Genomic DNA, 24439 nt, shown 5'->3' on the forward strand with positions numbered 1-24439 from the left:
ATTTAAATATCACTTTTGTCTCTCTAGAGACAATATAAAACAATGAATCCAGAAATATCTCACCATTTAATTAAAAATAAACTACAAAATTGTTGATTAATTCATGTTAGCGCATAGTGGAATCAAACCTCCAACCTCCTACTTGTAAGGGAGGCGTTCTTCCATTGAGCTAGCAAAATTTAAAGAATTACGTGAAGAGTTATGGAATTATAATTCTAGCCAAACAATGGAGACGCCGATAAAGAGAGGCCAAATATTTATAAGTTGAGGAGAATTGCTATTTGATACTCACTGAGCAGGTCTCACCCAAAATGTCATCTCTTCAGTATGTAGTCAGGAGGCCTGTAAAGTCCCTTAAAGTAATGGAACTGCCAAAAATAAATGCTGCAGTTTCTTTTATTTGGAAAAAATGAGGACATTTTCTACTCATCCAACAAGCCATCCCAAACGTCAGATCTTTTCAATATCAGTAGTGAGCAGGCTTGTAAGGTCCCTCAACAGGCACATTGATATACTTTGCTTGATCAGGAGAAAGATTTCTTAGCTTTGAATCCAACTTGGACAAGTGCAAAGTAGCCACCTTCTCATCTAGATGCTTAGGAAGCACATACACCTTCTTCTCATACTTCCCTGATTTCTTCTCATTCCAGAGCTCGAACTGAGCAATGATCTGTAACAAAACATAGAGATTATGCGCCATCTATAGAACATCCACCCATGTAGCAATGGATCATATGGGACAATATAATCAAGGGATTGGTATGCCTGAGTAATCTAGTATGTACAAGAAATGGTTGCAAGGCATTAGAAATATTTACCTGGTTTGTAAAGGAGCAAGACATGACAAAACTTGGGTGGCCAGTTGCACAACCCAAGTTCATCAGACGTCCCTCTACAAGAACAATGATGCCACTGTTGGTGTCAGGGAACACCCACCTATCAGTCTGAGGATTGATGGTAATCTTCTTAACACCAGGGAAAGTTTCAAGGTCTTGCGTATCAATCTTGTTGTCAAAGTGACCGATGTTACAAACAATGGAATTGTTCTTCTTTTTCCTCATGTGATCTACTATGATGATGCCCTTGTTTCCAGTGGTTGTCACAAAGAGATGAATAGTGCAACTACATCCTCAAGGGTGAGAATATGAAGGCCTTCCATAAGTGCTTGCAAGGCACACATAGGATCAATCTCTAACAATGACCCTAGCTCCAGGGACTTTTAAGACTGCATCACAACCCTTGCCAACATCTCCAAACCCACAAACAACAACAACCTTACTAGCAATGATAACATTTGTGGCTCTCATAAGATTGTCTGGGAGAAAGTGCCTACATCAATACAAGTTGCAAAACTGCAAAAAAAGAAATAGAATCATAATCAACACAAACTACATCTCAAATAGAAAAGTTTTGAAGCAAAAAAATATCTGGGAAATCTGGCCCTGGAACTATAATTCAAAATAATTCAAAACTTTGATACAAGTCCAATCAACTTTCAAAACCTTAGCTAATATTAACCCATAATAACCAGATAATTGAATATATGTAAAGTTCCTTGATTTTAAATATGAATATCCTTCCACACCCACCATGAACTCACATTGATTCAACACCTGAAAATTGATTTTTTTTTTTTAATGTAGTGGAAACTAGTGAATCCTAAAATGCAATGCAATGCAAGCTAACTATACCGAAAGCATCATGATGTGATCTCAATGACACCGATGAATCAAGGCAACTATCTAGAGCAATGCAACTCATAACATCATGAATGAGACAAAAATTCCTCCAAGGCCATATCAGATCCAACATTAGGAAGCTGATATCACATGATTAAGATTAACATTAATATTGTTATGAAACCAACTCACAAAAAGATAGAAAATATAGATCAACGCCTTAGAATTCAGCCTCTTCGAGGGGGTAACCTCCTTTACATTACACAAATGAATGATTCTTTGATGATTCAAATGACAAAACCTCCTTTCTATATATAGGAGTCTAAGGAGTCACAAGATAACCCAGCCGACCTAACAATAATAATATAAAGGCACAAAAATAACAATAGAGGGATTCTATGGGGCACAGTAATAACAATATGGGGATAATAGGGTCACAAAAATATTAATAAGGGATACAACTACAATAGTAATGGGGTAATCACTAGTATTGTAGGGACCTAACATGCCCCTCTCCTTCAAAAAAGTGTTGTCCTCAATGCTTGAGTAGTTCTGGATCCTTCTGTATAAAATTCTCATCCTCCCATGTGGAATCTTCAGTAGATAAGTTCTTCCACTTGATGAGATACTATGAAATTGATCGATTTCATAGCTGTCGAGTTCTTGTTTCTGTGATTGCTTCCGGTTCCAATATAATTTTTCCTTCCTCGTCAAGTTCTGGCAATATTGTTTGAATTGGGAGCTTGTCACCTATAACCTTCTTTAAACATGAAACATGGAAAACTGGGTGCCCTTGAGAAGCTGCAGGAAGCTCCAATTTGTATGCCATAGTACCAATCTTTTGCAACACCTTGTACGGACCATAATACTTTGGTGATAATTTATTATCCTTCTTAGCTTGCTTGAGGGACATTTTTTTATATGGTTGTAGCCGTAGGAATACCCAATCACCTACATCAAAACTTCTTTCGCTGCGATGTTGATCTGCTTGTTGTTTCATTCTATTATGTGCCAACACGAGGTTATCCTTTAAGAGTTGGAGGACTTGTTGTTGATTCTCGATGTGATGTTCCACTGCTTGAACCTTAGAATTTTCTCTTAAATATGATGTGATGGATGGTGGTTGATATCCATAAAGTGCCATAAATGGGGTCATTTTTGTTGTTGTATGGAAGGAAGTGTTATACCATCATTTAGCTAGAGGCAACCCTTTTACTCATTATGTCTGTTTATCAGATACAAAGCAACGAAGATATCCTTCCAAACGTTTGTTTACTATCTCAATTTTGCCATCATATTGAGGATGATAAGATGAGCTATGAGCTAACTAAGTACTGAGACAAGAAAATAATTCTGTCCAAAAATTTCCAGTGAAAATGGGGTCTCTGTCACTTACAATAATCTTTGGGTTTCCATGTAGCTTTTGAATTGTTTCCATAAATGCAGTAGAAATTGTACTGGCTTTAAATGGATGTGATAATGCACAAAATTGTGCATACTTGGTAAGTCTGTCAACTACCACCATCATGACACTCTTTCCCTCATACTTGGGTAAACCTGTGATAAAATCCATTGAAACCTCCTCCCAACGTTGGCTTGGAATGGATAAAGGTTTTAATAGACCTGGGGTCTTAATTGTTTCAACTTTATTTTGTTGGAAAACCAAACATTCTGCCACAAACTTTTGAATATCCAATTTAAGGCCATCCCAAAAGAATTCCTTCTTAACCCTGTGGTAAGTTTTTAAAAATCCTGAGTGCCCTCCTAAGGGAGAAGTGTGCAATTCCATAACAATATTTTGTTTGAGTTGCTAATTCTTACAGAGTTATAAGCGATCTTTGTACCATAACAAAACATTTTTCCCGCTAAATGTATCAGATGTACTAGAATCTTGTTGTAACTTTCGAATAAGTGCCCACATTTCTTCATCATTCTTCCATTCCTCCCTTGCTTCGTTTATCCAATCTGGTTGGATAATAGAAATGGCACACAACAATGCTTCCACATCCTCATCCTTTCTTGAGAGTGCATGTGCCACCACATTTTTCTTACCTTTTTTGTAGATGATTTCAAAGTCATAACCCAACATCTTTGTGACCCACTTTTGTTGCTCTTCAGAGGATAATATTTGTTCTAAAAAGTATTTAAGGCTATCATGATCTGTTTTTTACCTTGAAGTGTCTTCCCATTAGGTAGGGTCACCATTTCTTAAGTGCATGCAGTATTGCCAACATTTTCTTCTCATAAATAGCTTTGTGTAAAAACATTCCCTTGATTGGACGACTTTCAAAAGTAATGGGTCTTTCATCTTGCATTAAAACAGCACCAATTCCATTTCCTGAAGTAAGACATTCCACAATAAAGGTTTTTGTGAAGTCTAGTGTAGCTAAGACTGGTGCTTGGCACATTGCCTCTTTAAGATGTTCGAAGGCTTTTGTTTCTTATGGAGTCCATGAAAATGCATCTTCCTTCAATAATTTTTTTAGAGGTGCTACTATTCTACCATAATTCTTAACAAACTTGCGATAATACCCTGCCAACCCGAGAAATCCTCGTAGATGATTTATGGATGTGGGGATTTTCCATTCCTTAATGGCTTTAATTTTGATAGGGTCTACCTTAACTCCTTCATGAGATACAATATGATCCAAATATTCCACCTCTTGTACTCCAAAGAAACATTTGGATCTTTTTGCATATAATTGTTTCTCCTCCAATAGTTGTAGCACCCTGTCAACATGTTCAACATGATCCTTCCAAGACTTGCTATAGATTAGTATATCATCAAAAAATACTAACACAAATTTTCTAAGGAAGGGTTTGAAAATGGAATTCATCAAACCTTGAAATGTAGAAGGTGCATTGGTAAGGCCAAAAGGCATGACCAAAATTTCATAATGACAATCATGAGTCCTAAATGTTGTTTTCAGAATGTCTTCAGTCTTCATTCTAATTTGATGATATCCTGAATGAAGATCCAACTTGGTGAAGTAAACTGATCCATGCAATTCATCCAGTAATTCATCAATGACAGGAATGAGAAACTTATCTTTAATAGTGAGCTTGTTGATCTCCCTGTAATCTGGACACATGTGCCATGATCCATCCTTCTTGTGCACCAATACTACTGGAGCAGAGAAAGAACTTCGACTAGGTTGAATTATACCAACCTCTAGCATTTCTGCAACCATACATTCAATTTCACTCTTTTGGGCATAGGGATATCTGTACGGCCTGATGTTTGAAGGAGCACTTCCTGGAGTCAGATGAATAGCATGATCATGATCACGAATAGGTGGGAGACCTTTGGGAGTCTCAAATAACTTGGAATGATTGTCCAAGACTTTTTGGAGATCTGGAGAAATAGATGATTTCGATGTGGAAACATCTAGCGAACATAATTGTGCAATTACACCTCTTTGTTCCCTTTTTAGAAGCTTTTTCATACTGTTAGAACTAATTATCTTTCCCATTTTCCCTGTAATACCCCTTAATTCAACTTCCTTTCCTTCCGTAGAAAATTTCATGAAAAGTTTTTGAAAATTAAATCTATTGTACCCAAGGATTGTAGCCATTGGACTCCTAGTACAACATCAACACCTCCCATTGGAATGGGAAGCATTGGGCTAGTCAATACATATTCTCCCATGGATAGCTTGATATTATGGCACTTTCCAGAGAAATTTCTTGTTCCTCCATTTGCAACCATCACTTGAAAATCTGGTGCTGGATATAAGAAGAAATTCAATTCTTTTGCTACCTTACAATGAATAAAATTGTGGGTACTTCCTGAATCAATCAACACTATTACCTATTTCTTCTTGATTTTTCCTTCTATCTTGATGGCTTGAGGAGTGGTAATTCCTGCCAATGCATTACAAGATATGGTTAGATTCATTTCTTCTTTATCTAGGCTTTTTTCCTGGAGTATATCCTCTTGTTTTGACCTTTCTTGCTCCTTTTCTTCTTCCTCTTCACAATCTATGCAGAATAATTTCTTCTCATCACACTTATGACCTTTAGTGTATTTGCTATCACAACTGTAACAAAGCCATTTTGCTATTTTTTCTTCCAATTGTTGTGGTTTCAACCTTATAGGTTGTGGAAGACTAGGGGAAACAACACTTCAATCTTTATAGTTGTGAGTTGTATGCTTCCTGATTGCCATAATTTTGCTTTCTATTTTTCTTGCTAACCTGAATGCCTTGTCTAATGAATCAGGTTCCCAAAGGCGAACATCATGTTGGATATTATCCTTTAAAGTCCCTATGAACACATCAATCCTATGCTCCTCTGGAATATTTTTTACCCTTATGTTCAATTTTTGGAACTCCTCAATGTGCTCCATTATTGAACCCTTTTGTTTGAGACTTATCAATTGGCTAAAAAAAGTGTTGCTTTTTGTATCCTCATAATGTACTGTCAATTATTTTGTAAAAATTGCCCAAGTGATAATTTGTTTATGAGAGCAAAGCCATTGATACTATACAAACTGATTTGGTTCCAAATATAAAGTTGCAATACATACCTTTTGTGTGTTTTGCACATTATTGAGATCGAAAAATTGCTCCATCTGTAATATCCAAGTTGCGGGATCCTTGCCATCAAACTTCCTCATATCGATTTTTGGAATATGGTGGGTCTTCAATACAAAATTAGATTATATGAAATGGTGATTAATATTTCTTTTGTTCGCATCATGAGTTTCCTTTACTACCCTTTAACCATTAGTAAGTATTTCTTGTAGAAAATTTGTCAAATCTGTCTTCAAATCTGCCATGTCTGTCTTCAAACTTGTCTTCAAATCTATCTTCAAATCATCGATCTTAGCTTCCACACCATTCATCTTAGCTTCCATGCCCTTTATCTTAGATTCCACGCCATTTATCTTAGCTTCTGTTAGCTTTTGTGAGAGTGACATTTGTTGCACTTGGTCTTGTAATTTTGATATATCATGTAGCATTTCTTCCTCTTCTTCATGAGTCATGCTAGAGCTTTCAGGTTGCTTACTAGGTGTTTGCATTTTTTTTCCTCAGGGCATCAGTTACCAATAATAATTCTCTACTATTCCCTTTGAATTCCTTCAAAATAATTTTTCAAACCAAGCTTAAGCAAAAATTTAAAAAAATCTACACACCTTTTTTCACTTTGTAGGAGCTCGATATTGCCTCTAATGTATCTCTGTAATTTCGGATCATTTAGTTCTAAAATTGTGACCTACAGTAGCCCGCTATGTCCTCTTTCCAATGCCACCAGTCTGATCCAAATTGGATTCTCCAAGGAAGAGTTATGCCAAATCTCCCACAGTGACCTGATTATAGACTAGTTCAGTAGAGCAAACTTGTATGACATGCCACGTGTCCCTGTTTCGACCTTTGGCTCTGAAAAATATATACAAGAAACTAAAGTCTGTCCTCTTTCTGTGCCCTCTTATGAAATTTCAATCCGATGATCAGAGAGAAAGTTATGACAATTTTCCCCAGGTCACCTGTTTGGAATGTAATTCAGGAGTTTGCAAAAGGACAAACTTTCTCGGATCATATCTCCTCAAATATAGCGCGAAAAGCTTTGAAATTCGGAACCGAGGTTCAGTGCGATCTATTCTCAAATGGGTTTTTTTTCGCTTCTGAAACATTGCATAAAAAATTTTATATAAAAAATTCCACGATGACCTATTTGGAGCAGCGAAACCCTAGAATCCAAAGCTCTGATAACAAATGTTTTGAAACCAGCTCACAAAAAGATAGAAAAGATAGATCAACGCCTTAGAATTCAACCTCTTCAAGAGGGAAACCTCCTTTACATTACACAAATGAATGATTCTTTGATGATTCAAATGACAAAACCTCCTTTCTATATATAGGAGTTTAAGGAGTCACAATATAACCCAACCAACCTAACAATAATAATATAAAGGCACAAAAATAACAATAGAGGGATTCTATGGGGCACAGTAATAAAAATATGGGGACAATAGGAGCACAACAATATTAGTAAGGGATACAACTATAATAGTAATGTTGTAATCACTAGTATTGTAGGGACCTAACAAAGATTAAGATACTTCCTAATGCTCTAAAGAGATATAAGATAATACTGTCCAAACTGATAAATAGAGGTATGAAATTTACCATATTATACTATTAATTGGTATAATAGTTTGATGATGAGATCCTAACTTCTTTAAAACAACCACAAAACTCATTTCTAGAACCAAAAACACAACAGCTAATCAAGATTCCACATCTGAAACACCCTGACAAGATCTAAACAACAAAAAATCCACTAGAAAAGTGTGAGTCAAAAATAAATGAGAAACAAATTTCAAATCCAAACCACAACACATAGACAAGATCATACTTCAAATCACCTTGACCAAATCTCGAAATTCACGCATCTACCTGAAAACATCTTTTAAAAAACAACAAGTGAAAAAGAAATGAGGCATGAATCCAAATCCAAATCACAACATATAAGAAATATCCCATTTAAAAAACTCTAGAGGAGATCTGAACATCCCCACCACGCCCACCTGGAAACTGATGAGCACCAATATTGCAGCAAGAATGCTATAACTCCTGGAGCTACAGGATTTAATTTATCAACCCGGGGTTCGTACAAACTTGGAGGTAACAGTGTTGTATACACAAGTAAAAGTGATGGTTATGCATTTTTTCACTATTCAGCTGGTGAGAGACCACTAAGGCTTTCAAGCAAAACTTCTATGGATTCAGAAGAAGCCTGATTGCTGATGAGAGAAAGAGAAATCTACTCTTGGAGAAAGCTTGTATACTGTAATAAGGAAAATGACTAAAATCCTATGCTAAAATCACATCATTCTCTAACTAACTGCTGAGAGACTATGCTTTACAAGAATTCCAAGCTAACATGTATGAAATTCTACTATCCTAGTTCAAAACATCAACATCACTACTGTGCATGTATACAAATGCAATAAATCTGTTTTTTCTTTTTATTCTTTTTTATGGAAAATCAAGTTTAAACCCTAATCTCCTTTTGTGATGTGAAAGGTGGCTTAGGGATTTTGGTGGATGTTCAGGATGCTTGGGAGACCCTTAGGTGCCTTTGTGTGGCTTTCTAGAGGTTTTCCCTCAATTCGGACTCAAAATAGGCCACTACAGGAAAACCTACACGATGCCCTAAAAACCTACAGGATTCCCTGTATTTCTACAGGATACAGCAAAGAGCAAAACGATGGGTGTTGGAGGCAATGGAAGGCTTATGGAAGGTGGTTGGTAGGTGGAATGGAGTGAGAAAATGGCTAGGGTCACTCAGAACTCAAAACCAAGGTTAGGAGGTGGTTGGATTTGCTCAACATGCTTGGAGGAGTTTCTATGTAAAATGATGAAATAGGTGAAGGTGTTGGTGAAAGGATAGGATGATTATGGATGGATGAAGTTGGAAGGTGGTTTCCTGCTATGGGATCTCTCTCTACTTCTAAAACACCTGCTTTGCATCAAACATTGTTATTTTCCAAAAAATCATGTAAACAAGAAGAATTCTAATAAGCTAGAAAAACATAGTTTAATGAGCTAGCTGTCTACTTCATGCATGAAGAAAATTGCAGAATGAAATGGAATCATTGATAATATCTACTGTAAGACTGGAGATAGAAGAGATGGTAATTAAATCCCACACTTGAAAAATGATCAAATGATGATTCAAGTATAGTAAACTCCAAATTCTATGAGAAACTAGAAATCTGTCTTTTGGGGGCTGCATAGGGGTCCTTTCTTCAAGTCATGATCCCTGAAGGAAGAAGTAAGGCCAAGACACTGAATGACAGCCTTGTGATGCTTTTTCCTTCTAACCTACTGCTGAAGTAAAGCACTAATGGAAGCAAACTAATAAACAAACTAATCAAAACTACACTGCCTGTAATGAAATGCTTCTAAGGAAAACTTAATCATGAACCTATGAAACTAATATAAGCATAAAGATACAAGAAGAGGAGCCTTTTCTGCTAGGGTTGGTCCCTAACCCAAGAGCTTCAGCCCTTTGAGTTAACTCAGTATTGGATCATGAAAAAACTCATTCTCACTTCAAAACAAAAAATTACATAGCAATGTCTTCCACAAGTCTGGAGCTCAAAAATAGCCAGTGTTTTTACAACCAAAATTCGAATCCTAAGGAGGCTCTAGGCCTCTTTATTTATACAACTAAAGTCCCCAACTACTTCCTTAAATCTAGGGACGCTCATCTCCCAAAATCGAGATGAACTAACTTTTCTTTCTCGACTGCCTTTTGATGTTCATCACTTGGCTACTTGTACTTCGAGTCGAAGTGATTAATGGAGTAATATTTGAATGAGGAAGGAGTAAATGAGGAGGATCTACCTCCTACAATCTCTCTCCATTGCCCCATTCGAGTTTCAAACCTTAATCTTGACAAAATTCCTCGATTTTCTCTCTCAAGCGTTCATTCAATGCATACTAGTCCACTAGGCATAATATCTCACTTTGACTCATCTCATTAAACAAAATATAATCAAAACATATAATAAATTGTGAGAAGAGTTTATTTGACTAAGCTAGGAGGTGACTTAAGATCCATATAGTTACCCAATGATGAGGCTCATCATCACCCCCTCCTCTGAGCAACTCAATCAATATCCATGTCTTTCATAGCTCTAGTGGTCTCCTTGACAGCCCATGCTTCTGTTGTGGTTTCCTCTTCTTGTGCATAGAATCCTACCTTCCTTTCAACCTCCTCCCACTGCTTTCTTTATTCCTCTTCCTTCCTTCCTTCTAACATCCCTAAGAGTAGTGGTGGACTGAGTCTCAAGCCAATCCAATTGACTTTGAGCCTTTGGATGGTTTGTTTGTACATGGGTGTCCTGTTCAGTGCTTCTCTCATCCTTTGAGGAGAATGGTACTCTCTGATTTTCAAACTATATGTCAAAGTATTCCATCTCCTTTGTTAAGCTTGAATGCTGTCATTCCCTAATAGTCTAAACATATCCTCAAAATGCGTAATTGCTTGCTCTTGGGCAGGAAGATACCCAGGTGCAAGTTGAGGATCATTTTCAATTAAATTATGTGTGCTAATGAAAACTATTGGATTGGATTGCTGAGCTCTTATCATGAGAGGCCTAGTTTGTTCCTTTGCCAATATCTTATTCATTCTTGCAACCCTTGCTTCCTCATGGTTCATCCATGATGCCAAATCCATCAAATGTAAATCCCCCAACTTTGCATTAGGGTCCCATATATTCATATTTGTCAAATCCATGTTATGCAAGTAGAACTTATACATCTTAGCCCTATCCTCTAATGTACTTTGATCAAAAAGATTAATGAAATATCTATAATATTGGAATGACATAGTGCCTTTCTATGCTAGGGTCTTGATTTGGAACTGTAACCACTATTCCTTAAGGTATAATGCATAGGACTTAGCTGGCTTCCTGCACTGGATTGCTTCCAAAGATAGACTGACCATGGATTCCAATTGATTCTCTCTTTCTTGCAGATGTCCTTTCAACCATGCATTTTCTGTCTCCAACTTAGTGTTCATTATGACCTCTCTGTCCCTCAGGCTACTTAGTTTTGTGCCCATCTCTTTGAGATTTTCCTCCATGTGACCAATGTCCTCCACTCCCTTGCACTTGGAAATCTACATCCATCTATGTGTTCTGGCTCTTTCTTTCTCAACTTCAAAGAATAATGGAATGGCAATTTTTTGTGGAATGACCTTGCCCCCCCCCCAATAAATCTGTAGTAGGAGTCAAGGTTAGGTTGAGGACTAGGTTCCCTTAGCTCTGGGTCCTCTCTCTTTGTTTCTGGCTGTATACTTCCTTCCTTTTCCAATTTTTGAGTTTCCTGTAGGTTTAATACAGTTTCCTGTAGGACTACCTCTACCTCCTATAGGTCTTGTTGTGTATCCGTAGGATGTCTTTTCCTTTGGATGAGATAGATCTGGTTACAAAAATTCTCACATAGGTGATAGGAGAATTAGGGGAGGTTTGTGCTGAGGATCCTTCTTGTTGAGTTTTTATAAGAGGAGCCATCTTCTCCTGCTGTTTAGGTGAGTCCTCAATAACAATGGGAACCTTGGTTGGAGTTTGGGGTTTTCCCTGCCTTGTTCTTGTACTTTTTCTTGTTCTGAAGTATAAGGGGGTTTTCCTTTGCCTTTTGCCTTTTTGTTTGATAAGGGTGTTAAGGGAAGTGAGAGGAGATTCTGCCTCTTTCTTAGTGGGTACTGGAGACACCTTGGGTGACTCCTCCTTCTCCTCTTCCTCTTCTTTTCCATTGCACTTTTCACCTTTGTCTTCACCATCTTCTTCTCCCTCTAAATCCTCATCTTGTTTATCAATGTCCTCCTTGACATATTCCTTTGTTTCTTCTTCAACTTATTCCTATTTCTCTTCCTCTTCATCCTCATCTATCTCCTCTTCATCCCTCTCTACTTATTCTCCATCCATTTTGCTCTCTTCTTCATCCTTTTCACTGAAAATAGGGCTAATACCATATGCGAGGGCTTTGATATCCTCATCTATCTGCATGTCTCTGAAAATTGCTCATTGGATAGGAATTTTGAGGTTTTGAAGGGCATATTCTATGATAATTCTAATTAACCCATGGTGGGCTAAATGTTGGTAGTTTCCTTCCTGCACCTTTATTATTGTATCTATCAGTGATTGTAGAAGGAATTATGGTATGTTGAGCCTATGGTGAGGAGGTTTTTCTGCTCCAAACCTCAATTCTTCAAGAAACCTAAAGTGATATCCATAAACCACACTATACCTACCTTCACATGATATGTATTTTATAAGGTGGTATCTCACCTCATTCCAGGGGTATGGTAGGCTTGTTCTCCTTACTCCATTCTTGTTTTCAATGGCCTCCTCTCCCTCTAAAAAAAATTTCTTTTTGGAATTTTGGCTATCCCCCTTGTCTTCCTTTCTCCAAGGCACTCCCAGGGGAAGTGTGTTAATTCTACTTATGATTTTAGGGGTGAGATCTATGGATAGGCCTCTCACCACCACCGTGGCATGGGTTCTTGTCAGTGGAATGAGGGAGAGAGAAAAATCTTAGGGTACCTCATCATCATACCCCCTTATTTTCTCAAAATACTCATCCAGTTATGCCTTGTGAAGATTTCTAGCACAGGAGGGTGTTGGTGAATCCTCACACTGTTGATGGGCTCCCTTCTATTAAACCCCCCTATCATTTTGTCTAGTGAATTTTGAGGAGAAGATATGCATGATATGAATTTTGATGAAGGAGGAAATAGGAATGGAACACTTGTGGAACTATTCCTTTACACAACTATCAAATTCAATCAATCTAGGAGATTTTTTTGTCCTTTTCACTTGGAAAAATGGAAGGAAATGTAGAGCCTACCTCCTCATGGTGCTTGTTGTAGCCAACCCCTATGTTTCCTTCTCTGAAATTGCTCTCTGCCAATCCTGTAGACTGCCTGACTGTATCTTATAGGATTCCTGTGTGATCTTGTAGGATTTCCTGTGTGATCCTATAGGAAGTCCTGCGCAGGAGAAAGATGAAATTTTTCTCTTCTGAAGGTTGCTTAGGTATGAGAGTGAATTTTCTAGAGTGAGCCTCGATAAAAGGAATGCATGAGTGCATGGGTATCAACGTTTGTTTCCTCTTATGGTCAAGTTGAGTGAGATGGTGTGCTAGTAGCTAAGGCATGAGTTTATATTTTTGGACTGTTGGTCCCCACTACCACATCATCATTCCCCTATCCTCGTAATCATCTCCCACTTTGGGTATCCGTAGTCTCAAATGCTTCTAACCTCATTCTTGTTTTCTTTGACTTGACTTCTGCCACATGTGTGGGGACTAACTGTTTGTTCCTCACTGACTGAACAAAGGTGGGCAAGTTAAATGGCCACCTTTCACTTATAAACCAACTCTTCCACAATATTTACATCTTTTTATTACATTATGCAAATGAGAGAGTGAAGGGAGATACTTACCTGTGGTGATAATACCTTGTTGTGGTTTGTTGAGGATAATCGGTGCTTGCTGTGAGTTGGCTACATGTTATTTCTCCCTCCTTTTTTTATATATATCTTTCAGTTTTGATGATTGCCTTGATGTGTAGGTAACTGGTGTTGAAGATTATTGTGCTGCTACTACTCTAGAGCTTCTTCTACCCTTGGATCTCCATGCTGGAAGCACGCTGTAACTCATGATTTTTATTTTGTGGGATAGGCTACTACAGGATATGATGTAGCTGCTTCTCCCTCAGAATTTTAATCATTTCTACTGCTAGGACTTGAGGATGATTAAATGGATAGAAAGGAGGTATAGGAGTGTAAATAAAGAGAAATACATTCAAATGATATTCCCCTATGCTCTCTTTTTCATCTTTTATCTGTGTTTTCTCTTAAAGACTGTGAATCTTTTGAAAACTGATTTTTTTTAATGATGGATGCAGGGGCGGTCAAGGTGGAGAGAGGTATGGTAATAGAAATGTGATGTAGGTTTTTTTATTTTTTTGACATGGGTAGGTCATTTCCTTGCCCTAGGGTTTCTCATCTTAGGATTCCGAAGCCAATGTAATTGCTATAGGATCATCATGTAGGTTTTCAGGGGATCCTGTAGGTTTACAGGGAATCCTTTTGAAAAGACAGTACCCTTTCAAACTGAGGCAAATGAGCAAAAAAAATGAAAGGAATGGTGGAATGATGAAGGATAATGAATGGAGAAATAAAAATAGATCCCTTTTGATTCTCCTTTGCTCTCTGATCGTCCTCTTGCTGACCTGTAAACAATTTTTCATGATTTTTATTTATTTATTTATTTTATTTTTTTGAAAACAACTAGTCTACCTCCAAGAGGTTTTCATTCTAGATGCTTGCCTTGGGCACCTCAAGAGAGGTTTTCACCCAGAGATACTTTTATTTTTATTTTTTCTTTTTTCTTTTGACAACATTAGGCCACCCTAAGAGGTTTTCAGCCCAATAGTGGGACTCAGGCGCCTCATGGAGGTTTTCACCTGAGTTTTCTTATTTTTTTTCTTTTCTTTTCTCAATGACTTGATGAGGCAGGAGCTGAGACTTGTTCCACCAAAATTACTGTTTTATTGATACATCAATGAATTGTTGCTTTCACAATGGCATTTTGTAAACTTTCAATGTGTGCCCATTAACAACTAGAGGAATGACCTCTTCATCTATGGTTCTGATCTACACTCAACCATTATAATGAAATCTCTGTATAACATAAGGCCCTAACCATCCTGTCCTTAACTTGCCCTTAAATTATTTATATCTAGAATCATATAAAAAGGCCCAATCACCTTCTTGAAATTTCTTATATTTTATGTTCTTATCATGCCACATCTTCCTCTGAATTTGAGTTATCTCTATGTGTAGGAGGGCTTGCATTCTGAACTAATCTAAACCATTCAGTTGGAGCAATCTCTCTTTTTGTGCATTGCTGAGATCTAGATCTGGTTAGGCTGCCATCCTCAATGTATACTCAAATTCAATGGAAAACAGGGCCTTTTTCCAATAGAACAACTCATAAGGTGTGAATCAAGTGGTGGTGTTATATGAGGTATTGTAGGACCAGGTGGCCTCAACTAGTCTATCTGCCCAATCTTTCCTGCTACTACTAACCAATTTGGTCAGGATGCCCTCCAATGCTCTATTGGTCACCTCAACTTGCCCATTAGCTCATGGGTTATAGGGAGTGGAGATTATATGCTCGATCTTTTGCTTGATCTTAATCTCTTACATTCACTGTAATAGGTTAAAGATGGACTAACTTTATCACATTTGCCTCTTAATGATACAGGTGACCTCCAACACTATGGAGAATAAGGCCCTTGATCAATTTTGGAAGGTGTTGAGCCTCGATAAACCTGTCTTCTCATACTCATGTGTAAAACCCCTCTCTTTTGTGCTAAATTATTGTAAACCTAAGCCAAGTTAAAGATAGGTGTGATATCCTCCCTTGCATGTTAAATGATTGTAAACCTAAGCTGAGGAAAGCTAGGTGATATGTAATATGAAAATAAAATGTGTTATTAAATAAATTAATAAAATAAATCACTTGGAGGGTGGAGCACCAAGAGAGAGGAGATTCTTGCCAAATCCCCTTGAGGAATGGGATAGAGATGCATCTTTCATGATAAAGATTTTAGATGTGATTCAAGATAAGCTTGAATGGATTGGTGATCCATCAGATGGATGTGAGATAAAGATCCATCCGACATAGAAGCTTTGTGGGAGATAAAGGCAAGATTTTATGAGGAAAAGCCTCGTGGGAGATAAAGACAAGATTTTCTAAAAAAGACCTAGGCAAATGGAAAAATCCATAAAAGAGGGACGCTGCTAATGAAAACTAAATCATGAAAGAGGGTATTAAATACCTAGTGCATCAGCCAATTGAGGACAGTTGATCCTTGGCAAGAACTTCGGCTTCAGGGGAATCAAAGGTGATTCATGGTTGGGTGGTGGTGCTCCTCCCTCCAAGTGATTGTTTTAGATGGAGTCACATGCGTGGAATGTTTTGTATGTTGTTTCTTAGTCTCTCTATGTTTTATAGTTCTAGTTTGTTTATAAAAAGATTTCATAAGTTTCTTCACCATGAGAATGTCGAGTGAATTACATATGCTTATGTATTAATAGATTTAATGGTGTTTCCATCTATTTTGATCATATTCACTTGCATGGTATGGGTTTTATGTTAATCCTTACTTGGTATGGGGTTAAATAATTTAGCTCAGATATGCTAATGGTTGAACTTATCTCTATTATGGGAATGACGGATTTTCTTATGCATTTTGCATTTCAGTGTGAATTTAACTATAGAATCACATTCAGTGAGTAATAGTTCTAGTACCCATTCATGGTAGAGTTTGCATGTGACAAATTATTCATAAATATATTACCTGTGTTAATGTTTTTCTCTAACGTTGTTTATGAGGAGAGCATATATATAATCTACTTGATCATCTTGCTTTTAATAAAATATAGTATGCTTATAATTTCCTCAATTAGTAATTGCTTATGCAAGAAGAACAGTTGTGGAAATAATGTTTCTCATTGTATGACCAATGGTTCAAATATCTGTGTTTGCATGTCAATAAGACTATCTCCACTTAGGCTAATTCTAGCTAGTTATGCATGTGCATGAAAGGTCAACCAATAGCATGTTGACTAGGTGTACATGACTATGATCTTGATGTATGACCATGATAGCTACCATAAACTTAAATTAATATCCATAATGCTTGCAAGAGTTATTTCAGAGTTTTGATGGTTTCATGTCATGATTCATCTCCCTTTCTCCAAATTGAGATTAAGCTTAAGGGAAAATCTAAAGAGTGTGAAATATGGTTCATTACCTTACTAGTATTCAATAGCTAAGATTTTGAGTATAGTTGTCTAGATGATTATTGTGCATGAAATGATAGGTTAACTCCACCCGCGAACCCATTTTTTTGTAATTTAACTATAAATAAAAGAAATTTTAAATTAATGGAGCTTATTAGCTGTTTTTCGAGGGTAGGCCCAAAGGGGTATGTTACAAATGGTATCAAAGCTTCAAATTCAAACCTTTCAGCCTATGGGCGATCCGTCTCTGCAGAACATGACAAAGTATGAGAACTAGATAAAAAAATGATAAAAGGGTTCCATTGATAGTAATATTGGGTAAACTCTAAAAATAAAGACCAACCAACCCTACCTCAAATTAGTAACAAAATGAGGTTCTCTCTCTATAAATACCTACCTACAAATACTTCACTTTCGGAGATAGTCATTTATGTGAGCGTGTAGAGTTATTTTTTTAGGAAGCATGCAAGAACTCAATGCACTACTTTAACTCCGAAATCTTACAATAGAGGTTCATACATTATGGATATATGACTCATATAAAAAACTGAGTGTGAATATATGCTATACCTTAAATGATAGGAAGGTATGAAGTATACCTTTAGGTACGAAGTATATATTATTATATCAACTTAAGGTATCATGGTGAAACACCGAGATAAAATCAGGTTGTGCAATATACATGCTGAGTAGGGGTTCAACGGGTCAATTTTTAAGAGTGGCGAAGAAATTCGACCAACTCTACCTAAAATTAATGGTAAGATAAATAGTATATGGTGAATGGTCACATGGGGTTACAACTAGTCTAACTAAAGAAAGTGATTTGTATTGAAACATTGCGGGCATGAAAATCGTTATATCTTCAATAGTGGTTGGAAGAGGTTTAATGTAGTGATCTATATTGATAGAATGTACAATGATTTTTAAGAATTTAGTAGATACCAGATTCGAACCACCAGAATTTAGTGATCTAAATAAGAGACTGCAGACAAATAATAGAAAGCTCTACAAAATGCATGGACGAAATCAACAAGGCTGGAAAGGTAGGTTTTCCTTTTTTCGTCGACATTATTATTGAGGCTTAGTTGTTCTTGCTCCAATTTCTAGAGGAGCGACTAAGTGATTCAAATATTTTGAGGGGTTAAAGCTAAAATCCAACAGGATGAGCGTTTTAATCTTCAATTGAAAATGGATAAGAAGTTATTGTGTTCTACTTCAGCACTTTCTCCAGTGAGAGTCGAGCACGAGGGGCGCGTTGTGAGTGCTAACTTATCTAGGGAATCCTTAACTCAGGTTTTGTGTCACTCTCATAGCCATGCTCTGTGCTCTTATCTGTGCTATTGGACTAATCATAAAAAATAGATCCCTGAAGCATGTTGCTTCTAATCCTCATGTGCTTCTGAGGAAAGTAGCGTTTTTTTTCTTCCTCCGAAAGGATGAACACCAAGGGGGTCAGCTGTAGGCCCATATTTTAGGGAGAACATTTAAGCAACAATTCTAAATTTGACTACTGTTGTTCTTATTTCTAAAGGTACTTCTTTCAGCTACTTTATCAAAAGGAAGAGGTACCATAATGTTTCCATGTGCCTATGCAAAGACCGGAGAGTCATCCAATTAGTAATATTGATGTTTTACCCAAATCCTCTGAACAATTCTATCCACTGTGCTATTTACTGAGCTCATAAGGAACATCGGGGAGTGGAAAGAGGTATTCAATTCTACTGGTCAAAAAAATCTTCATTTCTGTGGAATTAAAGGAAGGCATGTAAGGATTATGCTGAGGTCGTGGTGAAAATTCATTTTCAAATCGACTGGGAACTCATTCCTCTTAGTTTGGGGTTGTTAGCTCTCTATTTCCACTCTAGATGTGAGAGTCCTATTTCTCGCCTAACGAAAAAAATCAATGTAAAATGATTAGTAATGGAAAAATAAATGTAGAATGAATTGTTAATGGAAAAAAATCAATGGAAAAGGAATTGTTAATGGGGAAAAATCATGGTTAATGGAAAAATCAATGGAAAATGAATTGTTAATGGAAAAATCATCAACGCTGATAAGGATAAGGTGTAAATCCCTAACACGAAACCTCTGCTGTTGTATTTTCTATTACACTACAGAAAATTACCACAAGAATGGAAAGTATCAAAATCAAAGCAGAAGAGTGGATAATCATAGCGGAGCACTATTATCGTGAGTTTGGATAGAGATTATCATGCAACATGTTGAAAAGGAGGGAAACTGATCTCGACTACTGTTTCTTTTGTTTTACTACTTTTGCTTGCCTTATCCTAGTTTAGAATTATGTGAGTTGGTTGCAAAACCAACATACTGTTGCAGGGGAAAGTTTTAGTTGTTGTTTTCTTATTCAGCTATTCACTAGTAGCGTAGATGCCAAGTTGGAGTGATCATTATCCTTAGTGGAGTTAAGAAACATCCTCACAATCAGATAGAAGCTCAAAAGTTAGGATAATTCTTATCCTCGTCATCTTATCCTCCAATGTATAGAGGATACACATTGCTTAAATCCCTAGGAAAATTATCAATCCTATAGCTATAAGCGCCTCTCGCTCTGCAACCTGATTCAGTGCTGCCTTGTAAAGATAAAGTATGAGGACAACCAGGTTGAAAGATAATGAATAAGGAAGGAGGGTTTGTTGGCTATATATATATATATATATATATATATATATATATATATATAATGGCAACACCTACCTGAATGCATCTCTTGCAACACCAATTGAGTATTGTCTACTTTCTTTTCATTTAGAAATTGCCGAGAATGCATTGCTTCTGCAGAGCCTTAGGAAAAATGGAGCTGGAAGTTGCTCGTTCTATGGACTCAATTATGCATTGGTAGTTTTCCACAAAATTTTTCTTCAAGAGAGGAACGTTCAACAACGTATAAATTTTTTGATCGCACAGTTCTCACTTAAAGTAAAGCCTTATGTTTGTGATTTCATTATATGTATTTATTTCCCTAAGTGGTTTTATAGGTCTTCGAGTCAGAGCTTTTAACCTCTGTACCATCAGATTACCAGCGCATGGAGAGAGAGAAACTCTAGCTCACATTATTTTTTTCTTTTTTATGTTCTTTTTATTGATTATTAGTTTAAAGAACTGAAGACTCCAGCCCTTGTGAAACATTAAAAGTAAGTGTTCATTTTTCTTGTCATTTTGGGTTTCTAGTTTCAAACATGGGGTTATGATTTTATACCTCTACCATAGGTGACTAATGAAAAGAGCCCAATGTCTTACCTCCTTTCTTGTAGGTTGCAGGTTCTTTTTATAGTAGGAAAAATTCTTCAGTGTTTTCTTGTACCCAATAAACTGAACGGTGATAAAATTTCATGATAGAAAACCTGAAGTTGTTTCATTCATCCACGCAATTGTGAATTAGAAATGGAATGTTGCAGTGGCTCCTCAGCAACGTGGATATCCCAATGAATATTATGAAATCGCCCGTGTTGCCGATGTAAATAATAATAGAACATTATTTAGTATAGTCGTTCATGGTTAGAATTTAAAATTGTGTTGACTGTGGTGCTTGGAAATTTTAAGGTAAATTCACATATTCCGCCTTTAAAATATCACAGTTATAAAACATGACTATATATTTAAGAATTCACTATAACTTTAAATTTGTTAGTATGTATAAAAAAAATGAGCTACAACCATTCTTGTGAAAACAAAAGGAGAGTATGTATGGATTGTAACTTTTAATGAGGCTTCATTTTTGAATATGAAGAATGGTTTCTCCAGCGACTCAAAACCTCTTGGGCTGATACAACGATTTCACTAATTTGTCTCTCCTTTCGTTGCTGACAGTAAGTGGTGGAATGACATGGGAAATATCTACATAAGCATGATGAATGAATTCATTTGTTTACTTGTATATTGATAATTCAATATACAGTTATGGATGATCTATGTACATATATGAAACGTATGAACTATAGATGAATTGTTTTGTTACTGGGTTGAATAGTTGTAAAATAAAAAGGCCAGGATGATCTAAAGCCACATGAGAGGCCTGGCCATCCATTGGCAGTTACATAAATTCTGAAAGAAGGGTATATGTTCTTTTGATGCGTAAATTAAATGATAGTATGTAATAGGAAATGCTTACCAATATTTATAAAGTTCATAAATTTCACCTTGACCAATATAACAGATCTGCTTGAGATTTATTTTAACGATTTTTTAGATGGAATTATGTGCTCGATTTAACCACTCTATAAATGGAATACTATACTTCATTCAGTATAAAATTATATAAAAAAGAATATGGTGGAAACCCAACAAAACCGAATCCTAGAATGCCCAGTGTATAGCCAGATTGACATCAGTGTGAAGACATAACTTGTTTTCACATGATTGTTGTGTCTTAATCTAGGTACTTGAATTTCAAGAGATTTCTTGCTAAGTGCTAAGCTGTTAATATTGATTATTAATATGCATAGACCAAGATTTTGTTTTTCGAAATAGGGATATTTCCCGAACATTAAGTAAAGCTTTAATATAGAAAAAGGTTAAGTGAGTAACCATATAGGTCTAAGGAAAGTTGAATTAATTAAGTTTTGAATAACCAAGTTGCTAAGTTGCAAGTGGAAAAGAGAACCCCTAGAAAATTATATTGGAATAAATTAATCCAATAGGTAGGTAGAAATTGATGACGCTAATGATATAATCATCATGTTATCAAAACACAAGCAAATTGACACTCGTACAAGTGTTATGAAAGGAATTGACTAAATAAAAGGATGATTGTAAAAGAGGAAATGTTAAACCCTAGTAAGTTGTTATGTAATGAAAAAGGTTTCCATGAACAATGTTAAGAATATAAAGAGCATGTATCTATATTGCATCAAAGAGTAGAGTTAGTGGTAAGTGACATAGTAGGTACCTGTTATTGTTTGGGCCATAGAGCTATCCTACTCATGATAGAATATGCATGGACTATGATGCATAAGCAAAAATACTTATATTTATATTTTTTTTCTATGAGATGAACGCATATGGATGGGCGAGACCTCTTCTAAATAGGAACATGATCATCACTATGTTTAGTATATAACATAGTATGCTTCTAATGGATAACTATATAAGCATTTATGCATAAGAAAATAACTGCTTGTTTCGAATTGCATAGAAGAGTTAAATCCTTATGTATAATGATTTTCGTATATGAGCAAAGGCAATTTTATACCTGCGATATTTTAGTGGGTTGATTTTTCATGTAAATCTCCAAATTAGCCATGCTTGAGCATGTGGAATTTTTGGTCTCGGAAGAAGGTAAAATACATATATATGCATGATAACAAGTGGATGTACATAAGGAAACTTGCGAAAAATTGGTATTATGAATGACGAAGAGAAATTAGAAATTTTTTGGTTAAAACCTCTAACACAATTTCTACCATTAGATCAACATCCGAAACCATGACATGTACCGGTTGATGAACCATGCAAAAAACTGTATTGGAATTGATTGTTCCAATAGGTAAGAGATTTAAATAGGGATTGGTGAATAAAAGAAAATCTCACCTAATACTTGGAAGGAGGATTATATAATGGAGGAAGTCCATGGTCGTATCCGGGCTTACCTGTTGTGTAATATACCTATGCATTGTCATGGATAGTTTTTCATGTTGTTACCATAGTATGGTTAAGTAGTCACTAAGATAAACATGTTGAAAGGAGCATACTTAATATCCATGCATATTAATGAGTTATATGACTTTACCATGCAAGAACATGTGTGTGCAGCATTATAGACTTGTAAGAATAATGTATTTATCAATTGGTTAATGATAGGATGGTCTTGGTGTCATGCATACATATAAGAAAGAGTCTTCAATATAAATCGAGCTATACATGTATGGGTTGTTATGTGCCAACAATAAATAGGAAAGGTATGCATGCATAACATATGATTATGCTTAAGAGTCAGGCTGAACAAGGAAACTAAAGGTTATAGTACAAGACTATGTAACTGTACAAATTGTCGTTCAAATCAATCCTTTGATTAATTCATCTACATTCAATATGATTTGTTCTTTGGTTGGAAGAAATTATGATTAAGGGGAACATTAACTTTAACATATATCTATGACATATGCATCTTTCTATGGATATGGATACTGGAACCTATAAGTTTCCTTGAATACAAACCATAGTAATTGATGAAGTAGCACAAATTGTATGGACCACTCGGTCAATTAAATGGTATCTAACAATCCATTTAAATATATTGATATCATATAAATTGAAATGCATAATTTGTACCAAGCAATTTTGAGAGGTTCTCTTATTGGATTGCATTGATAATGTGTCTAGACAACATAAGAAATGTTCCGTAATTCAAACAGGAATTCATAAAATAGATAACCCATCTTTTGGTTAAGGGTGATTTAATGTTAAAGAGGAGCTAACATGTAAATACCCTGAGATCATAAACACTTACAATTAAAAAGGGTTGTAGGATTGAAAGTTGTAAAAAAAATTTCATGTATAACTACACTAAATTATGCATGGCCAACAAGTTGTTGAGGCATAAAAATGTCCATAGTAAATCATATGAGATGAATGAATTAAGAATGAAGTATGATATGATGAATATAAAACTTCAAAAGATATGATTTAATAGTCTTCTTTAGAACATTAAGAAAAAGGTATGAATAAGATGAAAAGATCCATGAATACCATACTATGCTACTAATATTGATATGCACTTGACATAAAAATTTCTTGGATTACAGAAATGAACCATGCTCATATAACTTCCTTGTCAACTGAGCACAGTTGTTTTAATTGGCAGAAAAAGGTAAAGGAATGTTTGGCATGATGCTAACATGGTAGAAAATATGTGGACAAAGTTTTTGTCATGCATGTGATACCATGAGGATGGTATGATGGGTTGTTGGACAAATAGTACTATGTAGAGCAGTACATACGGTACCTGTATGATTACATGTGTTACATGTATAATATAACCTGTGTAAAGGTATGCATAAAGACATTGGGTAGATGTCTGGCAGGGCAACTGACCTGGAGGTTACCCAGGAAAAGGAAAGTAAGATTGGTTTAAGTAACTAGGGTTAATTGGAGTTTGGCATAAGTACGATTACGAAGAATATATATTGTTATGTGAACAAATCTGTTATGACCTTGCAGGCATATTAATGTGGAAAATATGCTAATTGATGTATTGTATTCAAAGAGACTACAAGAAGTAGGTGTTCGACAAGAACACAAAGGCTTGGAAGAATGCAAAAAGAGTACATGCATTCTTCAGATAAAATAAATGATGAGCAATAGATACTTTAGTAATATTAAGTAACGGATTATGATATTTATCATAGTTAAAATTTTGCATCTATAAATTCTCACAAATGGTTTGAAAACAATGTTTCACGTAGCTATG

At 36.0% G+C, this 24439-nt stretch overlaps 1 pseudogene; it reads right to left on the minus strand.

The window, feature by feature from the left end:
• Positions 1-466: 466 nt before the first annotated feature.
• LOC149183280 (adenosylhomocysteinase-like) overlaps positions 467-24439 on the minus strand; it is a 67976-nt pseudogene continuing 44003 nt past the window's right edge.

Source organism: Pinus tabuliformis, chromosome 3_2, assembly GCF_031772625.1.
Source record: "Pinus tabuliformis cultivar Carrire ecotype Pingquan chromosome 3_2, CPIR1, whole genome shotgun sequence".
Lineage (NCBI taxonomy): Eukaryota > Viridiplantae > Streptophyta > Pinopsida > Pinales > Pinaceae > Pinus > Pinus tabuliformis.